Source organism: Octodon degus, unplaced genomic scaffold, assembly GCF_000260255.1.
Source record: "Octodon degus isolate 3935 unplaced genomic scaffold, OctDeg1.0 scaffold00090, whole genome shotgun sequence".
Taxonomy (NCBI): domain Eukaryota; kingdom Metazoa; phylum Chordata; class Mammalia; order Rodentia; family Octodontidae; genus Octodon; species Octodon degus.
Genome location: NW_004524666.1, coordinates 11,322,372 through 11,335,892, shown reverse-complemented (window position 1 = coordinate 11,335,892; position 13,521 = coordinate 11,322,372). Strand labels below are relative to the sequence as shown.

The following is a 13,521-nucleotide window of genomic DNA, read 5'->3' as shown; positions in this document are numbered from 1 at the left end:
TTGTCATAGATGCAGGCATTTGTAGCTCAAATGACAGAAGAGTTATTCAAATTTTGTACCTATAACTCAATAGCCTTGTAATCTGGGGCAAATTAATTCATTTCTTCCAGATTATTCTTGGAAAATAGGGATGGACCCTACTCCTTTAAATTATTATTAAAAATGAAACAAAGTTGTTTGTGTGCAGCTCAGTATGGACTCTGGCACCTTTTGAGGCTTTTTTTTTGGTGGTACCAGGGATGGAACTCAGGACTTTGTGCTTACCAAGCAAGCACTTATTCCGCTAATCTGTGTCCTTGGCCATACATTTTGAGTAATTGGTAAATATCAGCTATTGCTACTTAGGAATGTTGACTTTAATTTATTGTCAAGCTACAACCTATTCTTGGGGACATGAACATAGGACTTGGTTCATGATGGTCATGCCTGGCTGTATACCTCACTTTATCCTTTGAACGTTTGGATGGTGACTCATGGCGTAGGCTCACTGGAAGGATTAAAGGAGATGATGTACACAGTGCTGACTTGTTTAATGGGCTTTTCACCCCTCCTCTGTCTGCAAACATCATTTTCTTGGCGATTTTGCTGCTAGGCATTCATGTCTCTCTCTCTAGGATAATGTCCTTCATTTTATTTTGGTGTGAAACACAGAATTTAATAGTTTTGTGTTACAGATCTATCATATGTAGCTGTGAATGAAAACAAGTTTTCCCACAAAATAATACCTATGTGTTGGTTTGCTGGGCTCTGTGACCAAGCACCATAGGCTGAAGGATTTCAACAACTGAAACTTATTTTCTCCCAGTTCTGGAGGCTGAAAGTTCAAAGTTGGTGGGGTTGGTGTGTTCTGAGACTTCTCTCCTCAGCTTATAGATGACTGTCTTCTCCCTGCATCTCTACAGGGTCTCTCCCTCTGTTGTCTGTGCCAAAGTTACTCCCTTTATAAAGATACCAGATCTTTTGAAGTAGGACCCAGTCACATTTGAACTTGATTCTCTCTTTATCCTGTTTTCAAATGCATCACATTTTGAGGCCCACTGGAGGTTAGAGACTTACTTGTGTCAATTCTGAGAGAATATCACTTGATCCATAGCAATACCCTTTATAATCAATTTTCTTTTTTATTTTACTAAAGAAAATGTGGGGCACAACCAACCACATTGAATTTTATGACTTGATGCATTGAGTACATACCACATGCTAAAAGACACTGCCCTAGTGAGTGGTATCAGTTTACTTGGTTGTGGGAAGATGGCACCAGCACTAGGACTTGTCTAACTGCAGAGACAGCCAGAGGCACAAAATTCAGGCAAAGCCAGAGCAGGGGCTGGCCTTCTGCTAGCATAGCAGCAGCCTCACTCAGGATCAACATACCCTTTCTGTGAAGGCCCAGTTAATAAATAGTTTCATCTTTGTAGGACCCAGGGTCTCTATTGAGACCATTCTGGTACTGTCATGTGAAACCAGTTACAGACAATATGTAAACCAGTGGGCATGACTGGTCCCAATAAAACTTCATTCATGGAAACTGAAATCTGAATTTCACATAACTTTCATTTGTTACAAAATACTGTTTTGATTTTTTTTAACCACATAAAAATTAAAAGCCATCCTTGGTTCGTGGGCTATACAAAAGCCAGCAGCTGGCCAGCTCTGCCCCAAGGCTGTGTAATGGGACTCTCTCAGAGACAGAGTTCTGTCATCAGGCTGAAGGGCTTTCTCCAGGAGTCAGTCTGGCTGATTTTTGTTTGTCCATGGAAATTCTTAACTGATTACCATATTTGACTGTTGTGATTTGTTTCTTTTCAAAGAAAAAATCCCTGTGGCACTCATAATAATAATAAAAAAAAATTTAAGAAGCCAGTGTTGCTCAATAATAGGGAGAGCTGGGGGAAGTTCTTAAAGGACTGAGAAAATCATCATTTGTGGGATGGTGAATTTTGGACTAGGGTTAGCATCCAACAGTCTGCATAAGAATGGCAGAGCTGGAGTCTCAGGGCTCTTTCGGAGGCTAATGTTTGTGGACGTTGTGGATGCGGTGTAACCAAAGGCCTAGATTTCTTCATGATTGGGGGGAGAGCAACCCAGCTCCAGGGCCCAGCCCTGAGGCCTTCCTCTCAGGATGAGGGGCCCACCTCCTGCACAGACCTCTGCAGCTCTTTTTACAGCCGGAAAGTAGACCACAGTGTGTATGGCTCCCTGCTGCTCTTGTGGAAGCACCCACAGTCTCATATGCCAGCCCAGCTATCCTGGTAAATCTCCTTCATCCCAGCGTTTGAGGAGCAGTCATCTGAGTGGGCCATTCTGGCCAGCAGAGTTCACACAGCAAGGGGTTTATTTCAGTACTCACAGGGGCAGTTGTATTGGGCACATGACCAATGATAGCAGGGGAAGACCTCGCAAAAAGCGGAAGGCAAGCTGACAGCAACACTGAGGCACAGAAACTCCTTCCTCTGGGCATGGAGGCTGCTCTGAGGTAGGCCAGGACTCAGCCTGACTTCTGGGACATGCGTATTCCAGTGTAGGCATATGAGGAGCCCAGAGATTCACAAAGGTGGGAGCAGTGGTCTGGGTGTTTTTTTTTTCAGGATTTCAGACCATGGGATAGAAAATGTCTGTAAGCATATCTTTTTTTTTTTTTTTTTTTTTTTTTTTTTACGGTGCGTCTCTTAAGGGAGGAATGTGCTGCTCTCAGGTGGAGACTCTGGAGGGGAAACACTGACTGTTCCATGCCTTTTCCCCAAGGCTGTCCTATCCTAGGGAGGTCAGGAGAATATAAACCAAGGCCCCAGGAAACTCTTTGCTGGACATAAACAGGTAGAGCTTGAGTACTCAAATCTTCATTTAAAAAAAAAAAACCAAAGAGTAACATGAAATTAAAATTATGTGTTTTAGTTTGAAACCGTTTTCTTTGTGCCATTAGAACATGCAATAATAAAACAGCTTTGACAAGACAGTCATCTTAAATGAATAAAAACACAATTTAATGAAGTTTTTAAAAGCATAGCATATCTTTGAATTAATTTGTTTGAATTAAATTGTTGTGCTCTTTTGTTCTCAGCATTTATAAGGGCTCTGTTTATCTGGTTTAACTGGTATCCCATGATTTTTTTACTTTTACGTATTTGGTGCAGGGTCTCACTACGCAGCTTGGACTCCTGTTTTCCACCTGCCCAGCGCTGGGATTACAGGTGTGTGCCACCACACCCCGACTCAGTCACTGGCTCAGTGTGCCCCGGGGCAGGGCCTACAGAGCATGTGGTGCTGGGGATAGAACCTTGGTGCCTGTGTTTGCCCAAGCAGGCGCTTAGTCTGCTAAACTACCTCGCAGGCCCTCCCCAGTGCTTTTTAAAGATTAAAGAACAGCATTCGTGCAGACACCCTGAAGCACTGTGATCATGAATTTTTTGCCAAGTGAACACTTCTTTGTAACTTGCAACCAGAATAACAAAAACATCACTCAAACTCTGAAAGCCCTCTCAGACTTACTTTCCCAGCTTCCACTGAGAGTAACCAATAGTCTGATTTTTAACAAAAAACTTTAGTTTTTAATCTATTTTGAACTTTATATACAGAAGATTCATCCATGTTGCCCTGTCAGTAATTGTTCATTCTCATCGCTGTATGATATGCTATTATACAACTAAATCAGCATTTATTTGTTTAACCTCTTCTATTGTAGGTGGCCTTTGAGCTGTTTCCAGTGTGGGGCTCTTAGCAGTAGTTAGGGTGTGCGTGTGTAGTGCTTCTGTAGGATGGACGTCATGGAGACGGATCCTTGGATCATCGCGTGTGAATGTGTTCAGTTGTTTTGCATACTGCTGATTTTCAGTGACTCCGCCCACCAGCAGGGCATGGAAGTTTCGCTTGTTCCATAACCTCATAAACCCTTCATGGTTTTTGTCCTTACCGTTTTGACCCAACATGGTAAGTATGTGTGGGTAACACATTGTGATGTTGACTCGCTTTTCTTTGATGCTGATCTAGAGCATCATTTTATGTTTATTGGTCATTTCCTGTTTTGTCATCTCAGCTGTCTGTTAATTTCTTTACTGCACTGTGTGATTTGCACTTAACTCCTCCACTCTGCAGCTCTCCTTTTGTTTCTGTTGATGCTGCTTGAAGAAAACCTTTTTCAATTTTAATTTTAATAAGTCTAAATTATCATATTTTTCCTTCATGGTCAGCACATTTTGGATTTTTTTTCCCAAAAATCTTGTATGAAGCTACTTAATGTGCTGTTTGCTAAAAATTTGACTATTTTACTTTTCATATTTAGTTCTCCATCCATCTGGAACTGAGTTTCTACATCATGTAGGGTAGAAATTAACATTCTTTTTTATATGAATACTAAGTATATTCATTTCCTCAGGTTTTTGTAATGTAACACAGTATCACAAACTGTGTGGCTCACAACAACAGACATTTGTTCTCTGGTGCTTCTGGAAGCTACAAGCTCCTAATCAAGGCATGGCCACAGCCCTGCTCCCTCTGAAGGTCCTGCAGGAAGAATCTTGCCTTCGCTTTTCCTGGCTTTTGATGGCGGCTGGGAATTCTTCACATTGCTTGATTTACAACTACATTACTTCGATCTTTGCCCAGTTACCACTTGGCCTTGTATCTTTCAGTATTTAAATTTTCTTTTTCATTTAAGGACACGGGTCTTATTGGGTTCAGGACCCACCCTAATCCAGTATAGCCTCATATGCCACAACTCTATTTTGCCTATTCCCTAGTCTGAGGTTGAAGGAGGTTAGGACTAAAACATCTTTTAGAAGGACAGAGTTCAACCCACAATGTCCGATGAACCCAGAACCACTTCATGAACTTCAATGCCATCTTTTTACGAATTAGACGACTATAGCCTATACCTCTATTTTTGGATACTCTATTCATCTCTTTGTCTATCCTTGCAGAAAATACTACTCTTAATCTCTATTATTCTCTAATGAGTCTTGATACCTAATAAGGCCTGATAGCCTGGGGGGTTTGTTCAGAATTTTTCTGAGCTTTAGCCCTTTGTATTTCCATATAAATTTTAGAGTCTGCTTATTAATTTATATTAGGAAAAAAATAGTAGTGTTTATTTGAAATTACATTGAAGGTTCAAATTAGGAGAGAATTAACAATTTTAGAAACATTGAAATTTCTAGCCCAAGTACAGGGCATAATCTTTTATTATTTAGTTTGTAATTTTTCTGCATAATAGTTTTCAGTGTAAAAGTCTTACCCATCATTCATTGGACTTATTCTTGGATGTTTGGTATTCTTTTGATGGAGATTAGAGTTTGGTGAATTAAAAAGCAAAAAGAAAAGAAAAACTTCACCTCCTTCACATTATTAAGAACTTTTTTTTTTAAAGTTTATTGAGCTTTCCAGAACTGAGGTTTAAATTGAAATCTCACTGGTCCCAAATCAGAACTGCGCAGATAAATCAATAATTACTTCAAAGCTGCAAGGTTTTGTTTGTTTTTGCTTTTTGTTGTATTCAGGGGTTTATTTTTCTGGGCTACATCTCCAGCCCTTTTTATTTTTTTGAGACAGTGTCTGGCTAAATTGCCCAAGCTGGCCTCAAGCTTGATCTTTCTGCCTCTATCTCCCAAGTAGTTGGGATTATAATCCTGCATTATCATGCATGGCAAAAACGTTTTTATGAGAGGTAAATTGATTGATAACATGGGGTCCTCAGGGTTGGTTAAATAGGTTGTTGGACATCTACCTCCTGCAGGGGCACTACTTCTCCTTCAGCCATTTATTCATTTGTATGACTTAAGACACCCGTTTGTGCCCATGAGCCCAGCATCTGTCTCCATAATGCAGCCCCTGAGCCAAGCATCTGGGGACCTCTACACTTCTTAGGTAGCTGAAAATGAGCTCTTTGCAGATTTGGGGTGCCTTGCTCAACAGTGAGCCTCTGATCCCTTCTTGCCCTGGCAGTGGCTGAGAAAAGGAGCAGTCAGCTGTCTGCAGGTTGACCTTCCCTTTCCTCGTAGTTCATGGCCACCTATTCCTCTCTACTGTCTGAGTGTCTTCCCGTGCTTACCTCTGTCCTCCCAACCCCTGCTTTCCCCTACCTCCTCTTCCCTTCTATTTGCTCCCACTCTAGCAAATAATAAAACAACCATCACAGCCTTGCTTTGGTCCATCCAGCTTGTTGGAGTGAAGCCAGAAGGAGAAGCTGATGGGTCAGCGATGCTTCTCCAAGCACCTCCCTAATCCCTCAGTGAGGAGGAAAGGCCACAGCCAGTCAAAAAGCTGGCTTGGTTTCCGAGGGAACTCTGTGTGTTTCTGACTTCCCACTCCTCTCCCTGGTGACAGAACTTTGTTTGTGTGCTTGCTTGTTTAATGCATGACCCTACCATTTGGAATTCTTTAATTTTTCAAACAATCGATTCTAGGCTTGCAGAGAATATTGTAGCATGGAAGGAATCAGGGCTGTATTTTAAATCCATTGTGATTTGTAGGCACAGACTGCCTGCTGTGTACCTCTAGCCCCCAGGACAGCCATAGAGGCAGAAGCTGGAAAGGGAAGGGGAGCACACTCTCTTCTGGCTCCCTCCCCAGTGTTTGCTTTGAAAATAAGACTTAGCAAAGACTTTCACTGTTCTCCAAGGGGAAAGAGGTTGCTGGTATGTTCTTGCTAGATTGTCAGCCCATGTTGACTGGAGGAAGACTTGGAATCCCCTTAAACAATGCATATTACTTGGTTATAAGGGTGAATTTAAAAAGAATAAAGCCCTCTGAGAGCAAAAGTTCTCTCCTCTGGGCCAGCGACTGGGCCTGGCAAGGTTCTTGTGGCTCAGAAAAATTCAGACTAGGTTCTAGGCTGTGGAGAGCTATCTGGTAAGCTGGGCTCATATGATCAGGTCTATGGGAGAGGGCCAAATACAGGGAGACTGATTCTAATGGAAGAAGTTGGGCAAGAACTTGAAGGGAAGGGAGTTATATTCAGTTTGGCTTGAGGGACAGGCTGGTTCCCCGTGTTATCTTAATTTAATTAATTAAATAAATGTTAATTTATTCATTTAGTCATAAATATTTCCTGAGTGCATGCCCACATGTCAGGTCCTATACTAGGCTCTGCTGAAAGACATTTATTGTTTTTTGCACTAGTCATTGACCGAGTAGCCGGGTCAGCAACCTATGTTAAAATCCAGTCCCTGCTACCCACTGATTGTAAGACCTTGAGTAGGCTTCTTATCCTCGATGGGCCCCATTTCTCACTTGGAAAGTATATCAGAGATATTCTAAGAGGGACCTGATTGAAACTATGATCCAGAGTATATATGTGATAGGGCTGAAGAAGAGAGGGTAGCACCTGAGGGGTCAGTCAGGAAGTGATGGCGAGAGCTTCTGTAGACAGCCTGAGTCTGACAGAGTCTTGCAGGTATTCATTCAGTAAACATCTTCATACTCCATGTCATCTACTGCATGAAGCATGGGGAATGGAATAGTGACTAAAATGAGCTCCTTCTTCTCAAGGCACCTTTATAGAGGTGGGTGATGAATCGGGAACACAAGTGATAGCTCTAGAAATGTGGTTTGAAACTCATCACATGATATGATAGTGATATAGGGAGAAAAACTGATGTCGGGTGGCAGACCTCCAAAATGACATAGGGGAAAAAATGATCTCCCGACCTGCAAGGTACCTGGGACGAGTTCGTGTTCTGTAAAACCCAAGAATGAATTTCAGGAGCAAACTGAGGTTATAAGCAGAATATATTTATTGAAGGAAAGAAAGCTCCTGTCTGAGAGACGGACAGTAGGAGGGCCCCCGAGTGGGTGGTCTCTGGGAAGCGCTCTCTTCCAGGGATTTTTATAGTGTAAAACCATGCGGGGCTAAGGTAGAGAAAATGGAAACTCGCTTAGGTGGATGTGGGGTGGGACAAAACTATGGTCAACCAATGGGATTACAAACACCATTGCTCAGGTGAAATTGATTAAGTCCAGGACTGAATGGGGAAGCGAGTCATGTAGCAAGGGGGCATGAATGTAGAACAGGACTTTATCAGGTAGCCACCTAGTAGTAGTAGTCAGATCAGTGATTCGTCTGGTTTACTCAGGGTGATGATCAATCCCGGATGCCAGTCTTTAGGAAGAACAGCATTTGTTTGATCTTTGGTCTGGCTCACAGCAGGAGCATCCGTTCCTCCCACAGTTGTTAGGTATCTTGTCTTCTGTGTTATCTCCTTTGAGGGCCTGGCCCTGTCTTACTGCCTGTAATATTTCTATCTAATTCAGCTGCTGGAGCAGTAGCTGGGACTGCACACATGTATGAGGTATCAGGAAAGAGAAAGCAAAAGAAGAAAAGAGTTCTGAGGATACAGAATTTGGGGAAATATTCTATATTCCACTTGAGAGAATGCTTGCTCCTCATTAAGCCAACACGACAAACCCAAGCTCAACCCAAACCCAAAATATGTTCTCATGGCAAAGAAAGCTAGGCCTCACCAAAGAGAGATCATCTATTTAGACATCCAGTTCTCCTTGACTACATCACTTCTCTGTGTAAAACAAAATTATACCAGAGCCTCATGTGGTTTGCATAATAGCCGGTCTATTTGGTTTCCTCCAAAAGGACTTTAGTAAGTACCAGCGGTGTGTAAAAAATGGTGGCTGCTTAAGCTGCGGCTCTTTAACTTTTCCCAGACCAGCTGGCTGTTTTTTTCCCTTTTGCCATTTCTCCACATAACTTTAGCAGACCCTGAAACTGATTCTGAGAGCTCCAGCTCTTCCTTATTTACTCTTCATTAATCATATATTGCAGGTTGTTGTGCCTCTTGGAGGCTGGGGCTGAGCAATTAGTCTCCCATTGTCTTTGCAGGAAATGACATCCATGTGACTTCTTAGGAAGGCAACTGTTGATCACTCTGGTTAAAATAATGTTCAGCATTTCCTCTGGTTGGTCTTTGAGACTGACTGCTTTAGAAACCTTTTGGAAATGTGCAAATGAACCATAGTTGTCAGGACCGGAAATACTACTGGGTCACTTTCCTGAACAAAAGAGTCTAACTGCTGCTCTGGTTTCTTTGTGCCTTGCCTTGTCCAGGCTCTTCAGCATGAGGCTGAGCTCAGGGCATTCTGTTCCTCTTATGATACTTAATTGGGGCTGATCTATTAGAATGTTTTCCAGCTGCAGATAATTGAAATCCCAACTCAAGGAGGCCTAAACATGAGAAATTTATTGGAAACTCAGAGGTACCACAGAGTACCAGAGGGTGGGCCTGACATGGTGACCTGCACTCGCCTCCCTGTTCTTCCCATCTAGAACCAGCTTTATCTTTAGGCTGAGGCAAGACACTTATGAGGGTTCTAGATATCACACCCCACACTATGTTTAGGAGGAAGGAGTTTCTGTCCCTGAAGAATGAGGGGAAGCTCCCAGCAAAACATTCTTCACATTTCATTGGCTTAAAGTGAGCCAAGTGCTTATATTTGAACGAGTCACTGGCAAGACAAATGGGTTTCCCTTGGGTCAGAGCTTCTACAGCTTTAGTATGGACACAGATTCCCTGGCAAGTCTTGTAAAATAGATTGATTTGGGGAAAGGAACTCGGTGTTCTAAGAAGTTCACAGGTGATGCTAATGTTATGGTTTGGGACATTGCAAATCCGTAGACCATTCAGGCCCCCACTCCCCTGCTGAGAGTACTGTCATCTACTCGTGAGGTGTTGTGTCTGGAGAATATGCGGGCTCTATTGGGAAGAAATAATGACCTCCTCAGAAATGTGAGTGGTATTAACCTTTTTACGAGCATCTAGCAAGAAAACTACCACACAGTGGTCTGTGGTATGTATTAGAAGCAAAAAGTACATGCAAGGGCCAGTGAAATAGCTCAGTGGATTAATTGCCTGCTTAGGCAAGCTCAGGGACCTGGGTTTGATCCCCAGCACCACATGCCATGCCAGCCCCACCCCCGGATGCGCTGAGCTGGCCATGGAGACTGGGCATGGTGGCACGCCTGTAATCCCACACTAGAGCAGCTGGAAACAGGAGGATCACTATGAGTCCTGGCTTTGTAGTGAGACCCTGTACCAAATACATTTGAAAAGCTACATGCAGTACTGTATATTGTTGTAAAGAAGCACTGATAAACATTTTGTTACATATTGGTGAAAGTGTAGACATTGTAATTGTAGAGAAAAGCAGTAGTCATACTACTTACTCTATCGTTCAGTTATTTTTGTAGTAATTAATGCCGTATATATCTGGAATATCTCAAAAAGAACAAATGAAACAGATCTAAGTATCCGTCAGTACAGAAAGAATATGCCAGCAGGCACACAACACATGTCTGAAATTCTGGCACTGTAGGAGAGTGAAGCAGGAGGATCACAAGTTTGAGCCTAGCCAGGGTAGCATAGGGACTTAACAAGGCCAAATTTCAAAAATAAAAAATTTAAAAAGTTGTAGGGTTGTAGCTCAGTGTAGAGGCCCTGGATTTGATTTCCAATACAAGGAAAGAAGGGAGGGGAGGCCAAGTCCAACCTTTGTTCTCTGCAAGTGTAGCTCAGTGTTAGTAGTTAATAGGAAGGGGAGAGTACACTCCCATTTGCCCTCAGAGTCACTTGCCCTGTTGTTCCATGTGAAAAATGCTACCAATGGGGAATTGCTGCCAAAGCCAGTGGTCACAGTGCTCTGATGAATGGTTTTCAATGGAGAAAATTATTATGTTCTCTTCATTTGCATATGAAGAACTGTGTATTGTTTTGTTTTGTTTTGTTTTGTTTTGTTTTGACAAAAGACACTTAAGAATCCTGAACTGCAGCAATTTAGGAAAAAGCATAAGACAATTCAGGGTCCATCCTGAGGCTAGCCAGCACAGACTCAGCAGGGGTCTAAGTGAAGTGTGTGGCTGGTTTGGAGTAGAACTTTGTGAGACAGTTGCTTTGGTGGCTGACTGCCATCTCTGGCTTCTCACACAAACACAGCATCATTGGAGAGGGTACTTGGAGCAGGACATGGAATTTTACCAGACCACCTATTGACCCACATGCCCCCAAACCAGAGACTCACATCTGTGGGACATGACAGCATCTCTGTCTGGTCTTGAGTAGATGAGAAGTCAGACGGCTGGCCCTTAGTAACATGGATCCACACATGGGCAGTCACTGCCTGTTCCTTAAGTCTAGGTGAGGCCTTTAAGGATGAGGAATTTCCAGGTACTCAGGACCAGTTGGGACGAGTGGCTAGACTCAGTGCTTCAGAAAGGCAGGAATTGTGCTTGTGTCACACAGGAGCCGTGTGTGTGTGTGTGTGTGTGTGTGTGTGTGTGTGTGTGTGTGTGTGTTGGGGGGGGTGATGACTGAACGAACAGCTGGCATTCACTTTGTAAAGAGAAGTAAAAGAAGAATGTGTTTATTTATTGCCTAACTTCAGTCATTTATAATCTAAGTATAGAATGGTAAGGGGTCACCTACATTCTTAGAACCTCATAAGCTGCCAGAGATGAGATCATTTTAATATTAGCGCAGCTCGGGATCTCGCAACTGAAGAGAGGGTGTTACTGGACAAAAAGGAATAAAGATTGGTTTGGGAGTGAAATGTTTTGAGTTATTAAATGCTTTTCCATTGTTCGCTTGTTTGTGATTATTTTAGAATTTAAAATTCAAAATATTTGTAAGCACATTTTCTGGTTTATTTTATTGTCCTTTTCTTCCTTGATTAACTATGTGCTAAGGGTATTTATAAGTTGGTTTCGTCTTCCTATGAAAATCAAAGAGAAATCTGGTAGGGAGAGTTTGGTAGATCAGCAGGCACCTGAAGTGGAGGGAAGAGGTCACTGTTACCAAAGGAAGAGATCAATGTGTGTTAAATTATGCCTATTGAATAAGTTTTTTCTTTCGTTATGTTGTTTTTCAGGACCAGTCCTGCTGCTGTTTTAGAAGACATGTGGTGCATATAAAGTCTGTGGTAGTTGGCGGAAATTTAGTAAGTGTTGCTGTATTTATTTCTAATACAATTCACTGTTAAAATGGTGCTCCTGAAGAAAAGCCATTCCTGTTCTGAACACCTTTTAAGTCTATGCTGAATTTAGAAAAAATGGAATTTTTTAATTGAATGTAACATTGCATTACTGTTTCCTGGCAGTGTGATTTTTTTTTTCTTTTTATTACTGTGATTAAGTAATATGGTATTTTCTAAAATACCCAGATTTGAAAAATCTTCTAGATATAGGGTAAGAACATCCTCAGCAGTTTATGTTCTAAGCCAGCTTTGTAAGATGAATAATAAACTTGCAGACCAGAATAAAATAATCTCCAAGGCAAGGAGACCCATATATTGAAATGAGAGCGAAGGAGGCAGCTAGCTGCTTATTGAATGGGGAGCTAAAGGAAGTTAAGAATCCAGCATGAGCCAGCCCACAGACCAGTGCGGCGGCAGCAGTGAGAGCCTGAGAACATTGAGTTCAGCAGCTACCCACAGCTCACTCGCAGTAATAACGAGGACAGCCCTTGGGATCAGGACACCCAGGTTAAAATGCAGCCTCTGCGCCTTGTGGTTTTTACATAACCTCTCTGCATCTCTGTTTCCTGTTCTATAAGCTGAGGCCTTTAATGTTACCTGCCTCGTGAGGCTTACATGAGAACTGAGCGAGTGCTGGGGGTGTAGTGGCTGCTCAGTGTTGTGAGAGTCTTCCTAACAGAGCAGCCTGGTTTGGAGCCTGGACATGTGCCACTGAGCATAAGCACCTGCAGTGTGGATCTGCGGCCAGAAGGCTGACGAGTCGGCCATACCCATGTACTGTCACGGGTGCTACAGCTGCTCATCGCGGTTCCCGCCAGTGTCCACTCTAACGTGTACCTTCTTCTGTGTCCCCAGGGACCCATTCTTAAGCAAGCCAGTCTTGTTAAACTTCCCTTCCTGTCACCTTTGCAGCTACACAAAACCACACTGTTGGAGCTTTTTTTCAGTTTTTTTCAGTTAATGTTGTGGTGAACCAAATCAACAAGGAGAAGAGGGGACCTAGGGTGTATAACACTCTTAGTGTGTACCTCAGTTGCCATATTTAGGCTTTCATTTTCAAATCTTTTTTATTTTTGTTTTGTCTTTATTATGTACCTTCACAAAGATTCAGTTACTGAACTGATAATGTCTAGTTTGTCTAGTTTAGACTAACAGAATGCAGTTTTGAGATTTGAGAATAACCAGCTGTGTCACACTGAGTGGGCTGATGTTTAAGGTCCTAGTTTATAGGTGACCACATTCTAGTTTCATGGATCTGAAGAGATGGATAGGATCTCAGGAGGTGCCTGGCCCAATTTCTTGTTACCCCAATTGGACTATTACACATGTATCCAATTACCATACTGTATCCCATGTAGATATGTAAGTATTTTACCTCATTGATAAATAATTAGGGAACATGGGAAGTGTGTGGGTGTCCTGGGGTTTAGACCCACAGGCTTCCACATGATAGGCAAGCACTGTATCACTGAGTGACATCCCCAGCCCAGCAGGGACATTAATATTTAGAGCAGGGATAACATTGTACTCTCTCTCTCTCTCTCTCTCTCT

The 13,521-nt window shown here is 42.4% G+C and overlaps 1 protein-coding gene across 1 annotated transcript in view; it reads left to right on the top strand.

Moving 5' to 3' along the window:
• Fyn (FYN proto-oncogene, Src family tyrosine kinase) overlaps positions 1-13,521 on the top strand; it is a 215,799-nt gene that overhangs the window by 81,959 nt on the left and 120,319 nt on the right. Inside the window, exon 3 of the mRNA XM_023722326.1 lies at positions 11,866-11,934. The gene's annotated coding sequence lies outside the window, so the exon portion shown is untranslated. The remainder of the gene's footprint in view (positions 1-11,865; positions 11,935-13,521) is intronic.